This window comes from Rousettus aegyptiacus, unplaced genomic scaffold (genome assembly GCF_014176215.1).
Source record: "Rousettus aegyptiacus isolate mRouAeg1 unplaced genomic scaffold, mRouAeg1.p scaffold_m13_p_5, whole genome shotgun sequence".
Lineage (NCBI taxonomy): Eukaryota > Metazoa > Chordata > Mammalia > Chiroptera > Pteropodidae > Rousettus > Rousettus aegyptiacus.
In genome coordinates this window covers 72,897,387-72,907,762 of record NW_023416308.1, presented here as the reverse complement: position 1 = coordinate 72,907,762, position 10,376 = coordinate 72,897,387, and the positions used below count along the sequence as shown (strand labels likewise).

At 46.5% G+C, this 10,376-nt stretch overlaps 1 pseudogene; it reads left to right on the top strand.

The window, feature by feature from the left end:
• Positions 1-8,314: 8,314 nt before the first annotated feature.
• LOC118603049 lies at positions 8,315-8,433 on the top strand (annotated as a pseudogene).
• Positions 8,434-10,376: the final 1,943 nt, after the last annotated feature.

Below are 10,376 nucleotides of genomic sequence, written 5' to 3'. Positions count from 1 at the left end.
CTTGCTGTCACACCTCAGACTGCAAAAGTTACAGCCACAGTGCATGATAAGTGCTTAGTTAAGATGGAAAAGGCATTAAACAAATGTACATATATAGAGGAAAAAATATTGTATATATAGGGTTAGGTACTATTTGTGGTTTCGGGCATCTACTGAAAGTCTTGGTATGTACCCCCCATGGATAGAAGGGAACTACTGTATTTGCGAAATGAAAAAGTAGCAAAGGAAAGAAACAAACAAACATTTATTTAAGTGCCCGCCCAATGTCAGCCATTTTACATAAATGATCTCATTTCCTCTTCAGGGCAGTCTCATGAGGTATATCTTGCTGTCCCATTATGCTGATGAGGAAACTAAAGTTAGAGAGGGATTGTGACTTTCCCAAAGTCACACAGCCTAGAGCCAAGGTTCATTACATAGGTCTCCTGATGTCACAGCTATGCTTGTTCCACGGAGTCCCTGTGTCCTCCACATAGGAGCTCACAGTGGTGTAGAGGAGGAGGGCCTGATCAGTGGGACTCAGGTGTATCATTCCTGGACAAACCGAAACTTCAGGAGCAAATAGTATCTGCTGCAGCCACTTCCCTGGGACTGGCCACTCCCAGGCCCTGTTGGGCACACACCCTCCCAGCCCAGCCAGAAAACCTTCTCTTCCCTGTTTGCCCTCAGGCTATCTAGTCTGCGAGCCTCTGCAAACACCATGTTTCTTGCCTTGCTTTATAGGGCTGCCTGTGGCTAGTAGCCTGCTCACTAAGTTTCCCAAGGACCAGCCAGCCCCAAGCACTGGGTCTATGGTGTGTCCCTGCATGCAGGCCAGTTCACCAGCGGGCATTAATAAAGCAGGGCCCTTCCTGCTAAGTCTCCAGGACCTCCCATCAGCCCAGGCTGGTACCTGGGAGGATCTTTTCCATCTTCCATCCTTTGCTCTCAGACCCTGCCCACTTTTCTCTTTAAAATCATTGACGCCCAAATGGGGGGCTTCTGGGATGCTGAATAATATATTCTTTGTCTTGGGCTGGGTGATGGTTACACAGTTGCGTTTACTTCTTGTGAAAATTACTTGGGTGAATTTCTCTGTATAAAAATTGTACTTTAATAAAATGTCTACAAAAAGAAAAATCATTGCTATCTGCTCCTGCCCCAGTGTTCCTCTACCTGACCAGCTGTGGAGTGGGACATTATCTTTCCAGACGTCCTCCTTCAATACTTCCCAAAACACACCCAGAGGCCCTTTTCAGCTAGAGTTTGACTGCACCCTGTCCAGCAAAGATGGGGTAGGACAAAGTAGCCAACGTGGCTGGTGCCCCAAGACCCGGGACCTTCAGAATCCTCCAGTGCCTGCTCCTGGTGGGCAACTCCTCTCTCCCTCTCAGAGACTTCTCTGAGTGAGAGATTGGATACCCTCCCTATTCCTGCCCAGACCCTCTTTTTCCAGGCATGCTGGGAGCCTCTGGCCCAGGCACCATGCAGGCGCTAGTTATCATCTCCCACAGCCTCTAAGAAGAGCACCTCCCATGGCCTGTACTCAGGACCTCTGCCAGCTCATCCTCCTTAGGTTCTTGGAGAGGAATTAACTGTAGCCCATCCAGCTCCTCATTCACTGGCTGCCCAGCCCCAGTTCAGCGGCCCTAGCTTATTACCCCACACGCACACTTTTTTCAGACAGCTCCAGGGCACCTGAGCCCAAGAGAAGTGGGTGGGTAGTGATCGCAGAACTCCTTGCTGCTAAACACAGCAAGAGCTTTGGTCCTTGGAGCCAGGTGGTAAACCACAGAGGTCGATGCCAGCTCTTTAAACAAAAAGAGAATTTCTTAGAACACTATCAGTGTTGTCAGAGGGTGGGGACCAGGAGCTCATGGGGCCCAGAGGCAGGAGTCCAACAGGGATCACGCTGCAGAACCAGCTGACTTCTGCTGGTCACTGGCAGGTCCCTGACTATACCAGGGGCAGGTAGAAGAAGAATCCAATCACTTGGGTTTTCGTAGTGGGAGCAGGGACTAGGACTTACTTCCCCGACAAGATTCTAATGGGAATTTCTCCAGATGGGAGAGCATGGGGCTAGTAGGAAAGGGGTAAGGTCTGGACTTGAGATTATCAAAAAAACAACTGTCACTTAGCACAGGGTTAAACTGAACTGAACTTAGAGAAGACTCTAAGCCAGGGTAGAGGTTGTGCCACCCCATTATACACATATCTACTAACAAAATTTCAATCATACCATACCACTTTAAAGATTAATTTAAACATGTATATATACTTATTTTTTTTCCATGTAGTATCATGAGGATTTTCTCCATATTATTATTAAGAGTTCTTCTGTACCACTATTTTTAATGGCTATATAACACTGTGTTGTGAGAATGTATCACAAATGTATTAAGCCACATTTCATTTCTTCCTTCTTTTATCCTTTACTATAAACAGCACTATAACAAGCATCCTTTATAGCTAAGGTAATGTGCAAGAAATATGCACCTTTTTGATCCTATTCTTTGTTGCCTAGTGACTAGGAAGGCTGTGTCCATCATTAGAGTGTGGCTGCCCCTGAGTTTGTTTTTGCCCCAGGTTCAGGGGCTGACCCTCCTCCCCCAGGGCTGCCAGAGTTGCAGTCAAGGGCTGAAAATGTAAGCTGGCTTACAGCCAGGGCCTGAGAACCAAGCCAGACCACCTCCACCACAGGTCTTTCTGGGATCTGAAGTACAGCATTTCTTTTGGGCTAATCCAAAATGCCAGCTAAAGGAACTTACCCTACTGTCTGCTCCATGGTTTTTTCTTTCTCCTGTCTTTCTTCTCACTACCCCCTCCCTTTTCTCTTTCTTTCCTGTCTGTTTTCTCCATCCTCCTGCGCTTCTCCTTTCTGTATCTCCCCTCTAACTTTTCTTTGGTCTTTCTCTTTGGTCTCTGTGTGTCTCTTTGCTTTCTCTTTTTCTCTGCTCTCTGTCCTTCACCTTTTAATCTCCACCCCTCACTATGAGAATCTAGCCTTGTTTCTGTCTCTTTTCGCTTTCTTCTGGAGTCTCTCTGTGCTCCACCCACCCACCACTCCATTGTGTGAGTCATAATTTCCCCAGGGTAGATAAGGCAGCCTTTTCCTTGGTAGGTCTGGATCTGGATGAGTGGTGAGTTTGCCTCCCACTAAGGACAAAGCTAACAGATCACAGAATTGGGGGCTGTCTGGTAAACCAGGGTGACTCAGGGTTTCCAGGCTGGGACACAAGCTTCATCAAGCTTCCCTTAGACTCTGTTGCCCCAGGGGTCAGCATGCTGTGCCCAATTACTTACCAGGACCGCTTCGGCAAGGTGGCAGCAGAGTGTGAGGAGGAGCACCTGAGTTTATGATGTTGCTCTAAGAAGCAAATCTGTTCTCTGTGGGCAAGGTAATGGCTGGATGCTGGTGACCCAGGAATGCAGCAGCTCCAGGCCCCACAGCTGTGTTTCTCATTGTGTAGTCTCACACCACAGTGCAATGATCAGGTAGGATTTTTTAAAGATCCTGATTCCTAGGCCCCATTCATCTTTATTAAACCAGAATATCTGGGAATGGGGGTCAGGAACCATCATGTTAAAGGTAATCGTGATGCTCAGCATTTGTTGTCAAAAAATTGGGAACACACTGAATGTCCATTAGTAAAGAATGGTTAAATAAATGATGATATCTCCTACTGTAGAACAATATTCAGCCATTAAAAAAGGATGAGGCATTCATAGAGACAGAAGGTAGATTAGAGGTTACCAGGGATTGTGTTTGTGTGTGTGTGTGTGTGTGTGTGTGTGTGAGGGGGGAGGGTGCGGTGTTATTGCTTAATGGGTACAGAGTTTCTGTTTGGGGTGATGAAAATTTTTAGAAATAGATAGTGGTGATGGTTGCATAATATTGTGAATATAATTAATACCATTAGTTGTATACGTAAAAATGGTTAAATTGGAAAATTTTATGTTATATATAAATATATATAACATACAATTAAAAAAAAATGAGGAGGAACCCCATGCACTAACATGAAAAGATACCCAAGATAACCTGTTAAATAAAAATGAAAACTGCAGACCCAGATGTAGAATTATAAAATTGTGTGTGTGTGTGTGTGTGTGTGCGCGCGCGCGCGCGCGCGCGCTCGTGTCCTGTAGGACAACATGTTGACTCCACAGAAAGTAGCAGAATGTAGACCTTCTTGGAAAGAATCCTGTGGAAAAGGACTTGAAATTTAGGGGTAAGGGGACTCCAGCAGAATGAAGCTGAAAGTGTGAGAGACGCAGAAACTGTGGGGGCTATAAGCAGCCTGAAGAAGCAGGCACAACCCCCTCTCTCCCCCCGCTACGTTTAGGGGTACTGCAGATGAATGGTGTGGTGGGTGGGTCTCCAAGGAGCCCATCAAAGTGCTCCTGATGGAAAGTGTCAGCATTTGGAACCTGCCACGCCCAGAGGGCTTGGTTATAGTTAGACTTCTCCACCCAGCCCTGCAGAGCCTAGGGCAGCCGGGGGGAGGAACAGGAGGAGCAGAAGAGAGAGGCGAGGGAGAGAGAATGCCCAGTTCCTTCTCCAGGCAGCAGGTGTCTCCGCGAGAGGTGGCCGGAACTGGATGGAGGGAGGGTGGAGTTTTTGCTATATCATTGGCTTATTCACGAGTTGAAATTACCTAACAGTAAAAGGGAGACTTTCAGAAAAGCTAGGGGACCTGCCGAGTTGTCATCAGGGAACACTATAGAATGAGTCCACAGAATCCGTGTGAAAGGGCAGTGGCAGGAAAGAAAGAAATCGGCTCCGTGCTTTTTCAATTGCTGAGTCAAGCCTCTTATAAACAGCTACAAAACATTCGTGACGCCTATCTGGGGAGTACGATCTTGGAACAAAGAGAGAATTTTTTACCACTCTCTCTCCCACAGGCCAACCCTTCTCTTTCAAAACGAGGAGAGCAATAATCGCCTGGAAACAACGAGCCTTGGCGAGCAGGCTGGCGGTCAGGGTCCGGGCTGCTACGGGCTGCGGAGATGAGCAGCGCTGCGGCGGCGCCAGCCGAGCTCAGGTCCTGGCCTGTCGCGCAGCGCCCCCTGCTGGCAGGAGCTGCAGCAGCCGGCGCCCGCATCGGTGCTGCGCCCTGGGGCTGGACTCGGCTCAGCCTTCCGCGAGTCTTTGGGTCCGGACATGCATACATTCATGAAATGAACCAGCAGAAGAGAGGTGTGAGCTTGCAACCGGATTGAGACCCAATCCAATAGGGGAGGGGACTGAACTTTTTAGAAAGGTCAGCCACTAGAGGTGAGGTTGGGCAAAAGGGTGCGAGGTAGGAAGAAAGGGAACAAAGATTTAAAAAAATTATTGTGGAGTTTGGGAGAGTGAGGTCATATTGAAGAGTCATTAGTAGTCTTGCTATTTCACTTCTCTGCTTTTGCTCAGGCTGGTACTTCTGCCTGGAAAATATTTTCCGCTTTCCTTTTCCTTTTTTTATAAGTACATAATGTATTCAAAAATATCAGAGAATAAATATATAAATATTCGTGTACCCATCGCTCAGCTTGAGAAATAAGACCTGACAAATATAAAGTACCTATGTTCTCCTCTTGCTTCCCAGAGACGGCTTCTAAATTTCTGTTTTCATTCCCATGCAAAATTTTCTTTACCGTATATGTTTGTATTCAAAAATAATGTATAGATTCATGAAACCATGAAAATTGTAATAAAGATCCTTTATTACATATATACTATATGGAATGTATACATTATATATATACTTTGATATATATTCTACAGTATTGTATAGTATATACATATATAGTAGACAATGCATGTACTATGTGTATAGTTTATCTATATCTGTATCTATAGCTATATCTATCTATCTATCTATCTATCGAGAGAAATAAACATTTTCCCCTTACCACCCTGCATTTAGGATTCTTCTCACCTTTCTCTGCCTTGCAAACTCCACAAAGTTGTTACTTCTTCAGGAAGCTTCCCTAAGCACCTCTCTTGTGGTACTTATTCAACTAGGTTGAAGGAGCCTGCTTAGTTGTCTGTCCTCCTCACCCAATGGATTCTGAGTTTCCTGGGGCATGGGACTATGCATCAAGGTGTCCCTCCTGCCTAGTCCAGAGTCTGGCCCAGAGGTGGGGCTTGGGTTTGTTGATCTGGTGGTGGAAAATAAGGCCAGAAAGGCTAGTTAAAGCCTTGAATGCCAAGATAAGGCTTGGTGTTGGCTGGTGTTTTCCAGCTGCGCTCTGTGGAGTCTCCTGGGTTCTCTGGAGGTGACCTGGGGACTAATGAAAGATGGTGAAGAGGAGGCAGCAATAGCCTCCCTCATCCTGCTTCAGCCAAGTTGATTTCCTCTCAATTTGTTTTATTCATTAGGCTTCTGTGCAAAATTTTATTTAAAGAAATGTCCTGGCATGTAAAAACAAAGTGAAAGAGATGAGGAGTGTGGTGGGCACAATAATGGCTCCCAAATATATTAACGTCCTAATCTCTGGCATCTGTGAATATGTTAGGTTACATAGCAAAGGCGTATTAAGGATGCAGATAAAATTAAGATTGCTAATCAACTGACCTTGAGATGGGAGGATTATCCTGGATTATTCAGGTGGGCCTAATGTAATGATAAAAGTCCTTGTAAAGAAGAAGGAGAACCAGAGAGATGGCAGTAGAAGGCATTGCTGGCTTTGAAGATGGAGGAAGGGAACATGAACCAAGGAATGCAGGTAACCTCTAGAATCTGGGAAAGGCAAGGAAATAGATTCTGCCTTGGGACCTCCAGAAATAACACAGGGCTGCTGACACCTTACTTACTTACTTGCTTATTTTTGACGCCTTGATTTTAGGCCAGAGAGGCTCATTATGGACTTCCGACCTCTGGGAACTGAGATAGTACATTTGTGCTTCTTTAAGCCTCTAAATTTGTGGTGATTTGTTACAGAAGCTATTGGAAGCTAATACAAAGAAGTATTAAGGTATTTGAGCTAGGGAGGACGAGCCCTTGTCCTACTGGACAATTCACTGTGTAGGGAGAAATTAATGGAGAAGCCAGAGCAGGAGTCACCGTGAACCCCTGGCTGGAAAGGGAGAGAGCCCCCACGAGATGGCTAGGGGTGAACAGAGGGCCTAGAAGAAGAGTGTTCATGGGCCTAGTTTTGTCAATGAGCTCATAGCTCTTGATCGGTATCTCCTCTTTCCTTAACCAAGCCCCCCAACCTCCAGCATCTGTCCAGGGTGGGGAAGGGGTCCTGGACTCTGGCCTGCATCCCAGCCTGGGAGCCAGCCCTGTGGACAGAGTAAGAGGATTCCTCCAGTGGGTGATGATTCCTGGAGCTCCTCTGTCAGGACTGGCCATCTCAGAAGGAGGCAGCTGAGCTAAAGCCCCACCATCTCTGAGCTCTCCAGAACCCTGGGGCTGGCGTTGACAGCCTCCCTTCTGAGCACCCTCTGTGGCCAGGTTTCCCAAATAGAAACTCAATAAAAATGTGTTCGATTAATGGAATGGAGGAAGAAGTAAAGAAATACTTGGGAAGCACACCAAAGGTAGACAGATTCCCACAGTTTTCATTTATTCATTCTTTTCAATCAACAAACTAAGGAAACTTTCCTGAGCTTCTGGAGTCATAGAAAAGAATTCAATCTGTTTCTTACCCTCAGGGGGCTCCCAGGTAGAGGAGAGACAGACATGTTATCGGTATGAGTGACTAGTCTTGCCAAAGCATTTTAAAATATCATAGTAAGTGATATATATGGCCCGTGAAGTCCTTTCAGGGGAGTGATCAAAACATGACTGGAAATATAAGTTGGAGGCTTAGTTTCCTCATCAGTAAAGTAGCGGTTGGGTTGCAGGATCTGTATAGTATATCCAGCTCTGGTAATCCAGACTTTTGTGACTGACTGATTAGGGAGCACTTTTTTGACATTTCAGCCCCTCTCGTTACTATTCAGCAAGCCCAGAGCCCTTAGGCTGCTCTGGGAGCTTGTTGCATCAGCTGGAAGAAGGACTAGGTCTTCTCAGAACTGGGGGCGGGGTGTGTCAGGGAGGAATCAGGACTGGAAGCTGAACCAGAAGACCTGCCAGCTTCCGGGGTCTCCTCTGGTCAGCTAGTCACACAAAGCATTTGTATCAGTAGAATTTGTGGTGGATACCCTGAACAGCGAAGATACCCATCTTCCTGAGTAAAAGAAAAGTCCTGGCTGGGCCTCCTGGAGTGACCTGAGGATTCCAAAGAGAGGGCCCTGCCACACCTGGTTATTCGACTCTTGATGTCCCAAATTCTCTATTTAGAGGATTTTTTTTTTTTTTTTTTTTACCTTGAAAGAGCCTCTATTTAGTTTAATTCTTCAGTATACTACCATGCTACCCTGAACAAGCCCGATCCTGTCTGATCTTGGAAGCTAAGCAGAGTCAGGCCTAGTTAGTACTTGGATGGGAGACCACCTAGGAAGACCAGGTGCTGTAGGTGAAAAAATAAAAAAAATAACTTATGGTAAGCTGACAAGGTCCTTGCAATCTGTGAGGTCAACCAAGGTTTGCCTCACCTAAAAAAATAAAAATAAAAATAAAAAATAAAATAGTTTAACTCCTCAATTTTCCAGGTGGGAAACAGGCCTAAAGAGTTGGAATGACTTGCTAAGGTCACCCAGTGAATTAGGTTTGCCTTTAAGGAGATTGTTTTATGATCAGTAGCACTGGCTCTTCTCTCTGCCTGAAAGACAGATTTTCCAGAAGCTGAGAACATTCAAGTCTCAACACAGATATTTATTCTTCCTTGGGGTACTAATCATGTGTTTGGAGTGAATTCCTGACTCCCTGGCCATAGGCATTCCCTGCAGACCTTGTTAAAACGCAGTTTCTGATTTGTAGGTCCCGGACAGGGCTTGAGAACTTGCATTTTTGATGAGCTCTCTCTTGTGATTCAATGCTGCTGGTCTTCAGATCACACTTGTAGTAGCAAGGCTCTAGCTCATTATCTTACTGTATTTTCTTCCTATTGCATATCACAATGCAATATCGTCATATTTATCTGTGCATATGTTCATTGTAGCTTTCTTCCCACTAGATATAGACTGCCTGAGTGGGGTGCCTTTTTTGTCTCATGTTCTGTTACAGACTCAGGCCCAGCACAGTGCAAGCACACAGTAAGTTTTCAATCCATGAGGTCTCCCGGGATACAGAGGGAGCCAAGTTCTGGAGGGCAGGGACCATATCTTGTTTTCTCCTGGCCTTGTGGCTCAGCAAAGGGTAGAGGCACACAGCAGGGGCTCAGTGACTAAGGGAGGGGGTGGAGCAGCTCCTGATGCCTGACGTCATGTGTTCCCCAATGGGTCAGGGATGGAGTGACAATGAGAAGAAAAAGAGCCCGAGGCCTATAGCTATCAGGCGATGTGTGTGTGTGTGTATAAAAATGATTTTTAAAGATAGAAAACTAGTTGCAACCTTTGTCTGAGTCCCTTTTGTAGCTTCCTGGGATCAAGCCCAGCTAGGGTTGCTTGCAATCTGGCAGCCCTGTGGCATGATGTGATCATCCTTCCCCTTGTACCACGTTCACATGGTGTTCCTGGCCTGGTGCTTGCCTATCTGGAGCCAGTCTATCTGGGGCCAGTTCAGTTTGTCCAAGTTGGGCATTCAGATACCCTGTGCAGAGGCCATTCCAGTGAAGTGCCTTACCTGGCCTCAGTTTCCCCACCTAAGGGTAGAAAGAAAGACTGAGGAAACTGAATGACACTTGAGATTTAGTACAGCTTCTGCGAATTCCCTCCTTTCCATTGCTAGGATTCCCCACCTTCAGTTTTCAGCTGGACCAGAAGACCTCCCAACTCTGGGATGAGGCATCTTGGGAGAAGGAATACCTGAGTCCATGGGGCCCTGATCCACTGCAACCCCCCAAGAAGACCCCACATCCCTTTTTTTCCTGTCTTCCTCCTCTCCCCACTCATGGAACTTGTCTGAGTCTATCCCCTTGGATCCTTTCTCTCTGGATTCTAACCTGAGATGGCTGGCAGCTGCTAATTCAGCAACATTTTATCCAGGACTTTCCATCTGCCGGGTAGCCTGCTGGCTAGACAGGTCTGGCAGTGTGGACCCTTCTCCCCTTCCTTCCTAGGACTCCTCTGCACTCCCTTACTCATATAGCTCATTTATTCCCCCAATTACCAATTTGATTATTCTCTCCCTTTTCCACTAACACCCATTTAGTCACTCATGTGGCACTTACACGATCCCCCTGGGCCAGGTCCAAGGACAGGTCTGGGAAGAGACTGGCCTGAAAGGGGATTAAGATGCGAACACAGTGGGGCCCAGGGGCCATGTGCTCAGGAGGAGTCCCCCCAAAGTCTGAACTGGAGATGCCCTAACAAAGCTTAGCCCCTAGTTAAATAGGTGAGGCAGGGGTGGCCCAGGGAGGCC